The sequence below is a fragment of the Priapulus caudatus genome, unplaced genomic scaffold (assembly GCF_000485595.1).
Source record: "Priapulus caudatus unplaced genomic scaffold, Priapulus_caudatus-5.0.1 Scaffold186, whole genome shotgun sequence".
Lineage (NCBI taxonomy): Eukaryota > Metazoa > Priapulida > Priapulimorpha > Priapulimorphida > Priapulidae > Priapulus > Priapulus caudatus.
Genome location: NW_014577247.1, coordinates 246,581 through 252,637, shown reverse-complemented (window position 1 = coordinate 252,637; position 6,057 = coordinate 246,581).

Genomic DNA, 6,057 nt, shown 5'->3' with positions numbered 1-6,057 from the left:
TATTTTTTATTTATCTTTACAAGTTACCCTTATGTAGCTGCAATGATGAAAGGTTTGTATACTAGATTAATATTTCTAAATCTTGTAACATATTTATCTAGTCTATAGCCAGAACTCGAAGTTCTCTGATATACATGTGTTGAAGAAATAATGCACAAAATATCACGAATGTTACAACTGGCTACATGTTACTTCAGTTATCGTACAAATTATCTTCAAGCCAATTTCAGCAGGCCTGCTACAAACTTAATGAGACCATGTTTACAGTTGGCCCAGGGCCTTGACCTGCCTCAATCCACAATGAGACTATTTGATTACACCATCTCATCTACCAGAAATAATCCACTCTTATAGTGAACGACTTCTTCATCTCGACCATCGAAGCAGTCAGTATGTGGACTTGGATTTGTAACTTTGCTACTTAAACATTCTAAACCTTAAATAAATAAATCATCATAAAATATGTTTATTATGTCATATTGAAAAAAAAATTCAGTATTGGTAAATTCAGAGAAAATTGCTAGAAGTATTAACAAAAAAACATGTGAATTATACTTGTTGATAAAAATCTTTTATTTTCTCATCAAATCCTTTGTCATACCGATTTAGATATTCATCTATTCTCTTCATACTTATTTTTGGGAGCCAATCATATTCAGTTGCGATATCTTTGAAATTTCACTATGTTTACTCTACAACTATTTTATATCGTTCAAGTATACAACACTTTATTGAGTCCTATAAACTCTAACTCTTAAAATAAATAATATAGTAATTATATAAAAATGATGAGAAAGTTAGTGAAAATAATTAGCACGTACATGACGACGGCGATAAACAAAACTACTGATGAATATAGACCTAACGATTACGTTACGTACCTCTCACATAACTCCTGTTTTCTGCCAGAACCTCGCTGAACGTCTCAGCTATCTTTTAGTTCGTTTATAGTAATAGAATAATAAATGGTACTTGATGACATATTATCAGCGATTCGTATAATGCTAATTTAAATAGATTTAAACGACAGAATTTCGGGAAACACTTCCAGTATGTCTGCAGTAATTGTTGAATGCAGCGCCATCTATGTAGGACGATTGTTACCAGCCCACTATTCCTTGCGGTCAAAAACTTGCCTATGAGCTTCGCCAATTACTACCAACAATCATATCCCGCAGCAAAGATTTTTTAATTTTATTAATTTGAAGTTGAAAGATTTTCAGCAATTAACAGCCTAATTTATGACACAATTAGATAATTTCAAAAAACTATGACGAATGCTTGACTCATTTACATATGAATAAAATATATAAATTAGGCTATTATTGCCTTGTGAAACAAAACAATTATTACATGACCATTAATTCAAGTTATGTATTCTAATGTCTGAGCTTATAGTATAGGCTTACCTTTTTTGGCCTTATAAAAACAAAACACATTTTTGTATAAAACACTGCTTTGCTATAATGCATGGCAGATTGTAACACGTTGGTTAATTTGCCCCCGGGAGACGGTCCATAATTGGGAGCTGTTTTTGTATCTTAGCATTACTAATTCGTCAAAGAAATATCTGACAATTACAGCCTAAAAACCATTTTTTTATGATCATATACAAATGACAATTGATAGATCAAGCATACAATATTTTCAGAACAATTAGGTAATTCGAGATTTTAACTACCTGCCTATAAAAAACGATGATTTTGGCTGTCAAATGTTCCTCGTGCGTAAAAAACCGTGCGACCTCAGGAAGATGGGGCAATGAAATGTGCATGCGATTGAAGAGCGTTATACATATAGCGGTACTAGAATTGAGGGCCTCTGTTAAATTTGCCGTGTTCGACAAATTGTCCCCGTCTCCCCTATTACATGCTGCTACGGTGGAGTGTATTAGCGCCAATTGCGCAATATCTCACCAGAGGAAATTTATTATTGTCATGAATATTGATTATATTTGGTCTACGAATTTACGAGATATCCCAGCATAGAATTATTTAATAAATTATCAATAGACCGCGGTTTGTATGAAATAGAGCAGACCCATGCCTGTATGAGCGCAAAATCCTACTTCACCGCTCCCGTTTCCTCCCGTGCGTATACAGTAGTACACAAACTGCTACGGAGGCGTGTTATTTTTTTCCTAGGTCAAATCAGATAAATAGGGTCTAGCGCACGCTGCCATTGTGATACAAATCACGTGCCTCAAACTCTGTTTTAATGGCCATTCACTGCATTGTGACCCTAACCCAACCTAATCCTAACCATCAAACCCTAACCCTAATCCTAACCCTACTCTAACCCGAACCAAATCCATAGTTTCAAAAATAAATAAAAAAACTTAAATTTTTAATTGTTCGTAAAAATATAATTGTTGTTATATAAAATGTTGTAAAAACATCATGTGAAATCATTTGCGTTATGGAGAAATGTTACAACGAATATAAGATAGATAAATACAGAAAAACAGGAACATAATTACGAAACGGATGGGATTCGTCTGTACGCTGAGCGCTCAACCGCTATCTTCTATCTTGACTATATATGAATTTAGAAATTATGAATGTGATAATGTATACTGCAATTACTGTTAGTCACTTGAGTGACAAACAAGCTCAACATAGAGCGCCGTCACGACAGCCCTATGTTCTGTTGATTGACCTAGGAAAAAATACCGCTAGGGTGTGATTTAGCGCGAGAGTGCGCATATCTCAACCAGAGTAAGTTACTATATTATCGTGAATATGCATTTAAATAGGTTACGGGGTATCCCAGCACAGTTTTAGTAATACAATTATATCAGTAGAATCCTGTTGTTATGAATATGCAGAGAGCCGCCATACTAGCATGTAGAGCGAAACTCTATTCACCGCTACCCGTGCTCCCTTGCCTTCTTTGTATCTATCGAGACTTGCGGACGAGTACGTATCATGCTCGTGAGTAACAAGGTAGTTTTACAAGATTTCATTGACAATATCTTTAATGCAAAATTGGTATTTCCTTTCCACCCTGCCGATAAAACGTCTATATTAAAGTAAAGATTTACAAAACATGTCGGAACGCAGCATAACCTCTTTATTTCAAACGCCATCGCTACAAAGCGGCTATAGCGCCATATATGGTCACAAATTGTGATTCATTTTGGTTTATAAATTATTATTGCGATATACAGATGGCAATCGTTTCTATAATGTACGTCGATGGTTGCTCAATTAAAACTGACTTCTTCTTACTCACTCATTTGTGTCATTTTTTTGTGGTGAGCTACAGTGTCATTGACACTTTCATTATAATACGCGGATGTAAACCTCGCAACAAAAAGCCTACTAGTACTACTATAGTCTATAGTACTACTACTAGTACTAGCTGACACTGTAACAATATGCACGTGGTTCATTCTGCCACAGCTCATACGTTTCTTGCTACTGTACTGGGCTGGTACTGGAATTTTTCGTACAAATTTCTACAAATTTTAAATTTAAATTCATACTTTCTATCAGTTAATTTCTACTAGTAGTTACTACTAGTACTAGTACTACTACTAGTACTAGTAGTGGTACGTATCATCATTTAAATAGCCTTATATAATACGTTACCATACGTAGTCTGTCATTTGCTTTAGTGTAGCTTCATTGCCTTTTGTGGGTTTAATGCATTCACTTATGCTCATAGATGATATAGGGTCTATGCTCCCCAGGGTACTGCCGGAATGTACCCTGGGTACGGTCCGGTATACCGGAACGTACCCTGGTAACTATCTGATAGGGTTAGGGAGTAGGCGTAGGCGACTCCCTAGACTCGTTAGTGGAGTAGGCGAGGTATGGTCCGGCATATTAGATAGTTACCAGGGTACGTTCCGGTATACCGGATCGTACTCAGGTTACGTTCCGGCAGTACCCTGGGGGATCGCATAGACCCTCTCAGCTTCACTTATGTTGGAACTGTGTTGTCAGCAGGGTTCTCCCCAGGATGAAATTCAAACAGGGGGGAGGGGAGGGGTATATAGGTACATTCATATCGGCTTTTATGAATCATTTACTCACGTACATATATAGAACACATGATTGAGAATATAAATTCAACACACCCGTTACACATCGTAATTATTCGTCTGGCGAAATTTACATTCTGTTCCGGCATCTCTTATCTGTAACATGTCTCACGTGCCTTATTAGCAACATAATACTAACGTAGAGAGCCGAGACATTTTTTCTTGACACGCTGATATTTCCAGACATGAATTGGTGGGACAATCACTCAGAAATTTCCACTTCACAGTCTATATCTTCTGTCTATGAAGTTTACATTTTACATTTGCTAAGCGCTAGAGAATTTACTCTGCTCGCCCTCCAACGCAAGTCTATTTTCGACCCGGTACAACGAGAACAACGACCAGAAACAGCAGAAACGCAAAGAGCTACAGACTGCGGTTTAGGGGTGTCACTTTGACCCGTGCGTAGATGGAGGGTCACGTGATGTGGCTGCACTTGTGTTAGGGTTAGGGTCAGGGCCGGTCAGGGTTAGGGTTAGGATTAGGGTTAGGGTTAGGGTTAGGGTTAGGGTTAGGGAAATAAGGCCATGTCTAGCACGGAATTATGACTGTGGAATCTTTCTGTGGAAGATTTGGACTTTGAAGCGTGCGAAGTGACTAGTGCTGCCACGTAACGGCACCCTCCATCTACGCACGGGAGGAAGTGACAACCGCGGTTTAGACACAGCTAGACTGCTTGGGCGAGAATTTTTTATTTTGTTGGTTTACAGATCCGCCGACCCGAATTTTCAAGAAAAACGAAAAAAAATAAAAATGGAGAATTTTTTTATTCCCGCCGACCTTTTCTCTAAGAAAAATGAATAAAAATTTTTTAATGTAAAAACAAAAACATTTCATAAACAAACAGTTTATAATATAAGTAAAAATAATTACAAGTTGAGTTCTGTTTTCATTTAGTTTTCTTAAAATACTTTAATATCATTTATAACAGTATCACTGTATTTTGACTTGTTTGATCTGACAAAACGACATTTTTTTTTTACCTTATTGAGTCAACAACAACAAACAAAATTCTGTAAACCAACAAAATAAAAAATGGTGGCCTTACTTGAAGAAAACTCGGAAGTTCGCCATCATTGGCTGTCTGTATATCATTTATTCCAACGCCATACCTGAAACCATAATTAAAAAAACGTTGTAATGTTATCGTACACGCATAAATAATTCAGTATAATTATGTATCATATAATATTGTACCATATAATATTGTACCATATAGTAGTATGAAGTGCTAACCCATCATTGCATCAACAATTAATGTCATTTCAAATATTGGCAACTTTGGCAACTTGGTATTTTTGGCAACTTTGGTCTGGAGACGAAACTTTTTGGTACTTTTGATCTTATTAAAATTAACTACAAACTTACTATGAACCGTGACAATTAACGTTGAAGTAAGCACTATACTCACGCGGCCCACGATGTCTTCATGGTCTTAACCCGCGTGGTGTTGATTCTAATCATATTTAATGGATTAATGCAAAAACAACAAAAATGCGTGTATACAAAATGTAATGTCAAGCAAGTCGGCCTGAAATGCGCGCGCTGCTATGCTGCTACTTAGTAACCGTTGTCGCTGACGTCGCATTTGCAGTCGTGATGTCACCATTGTGTTTTACTATTGTGTTTTACCATCTCATATCAGAGCATATAAATCAACGCGATATGCTCTGATCTCATCATAACCTAATAACCTCATAAATCAACGCGATGGTCAACCATATGCGATGCCATGTTTCGCCCAGTTTCGGGCCGTTACCCATACCCTCATAGATATTAGTCTGCAAAGTCCGAGGGTGAAGGGACTAGCATATCGACGACGGAAAGAGACGATCGAAGTTGATCAAATTGACAGATAAACACTGCGGATCGCAGTAGAAAAGCCTCAAATTTGCAATTAACTGAAGATTCCAATACGGAATAAAAAAAAGATAAAAAAAGCTAAACCGAGATCCGTAGAAGATGACACGTGTCGAAAGAAATTATCACGCTCAGATGGTTTGAAGTTC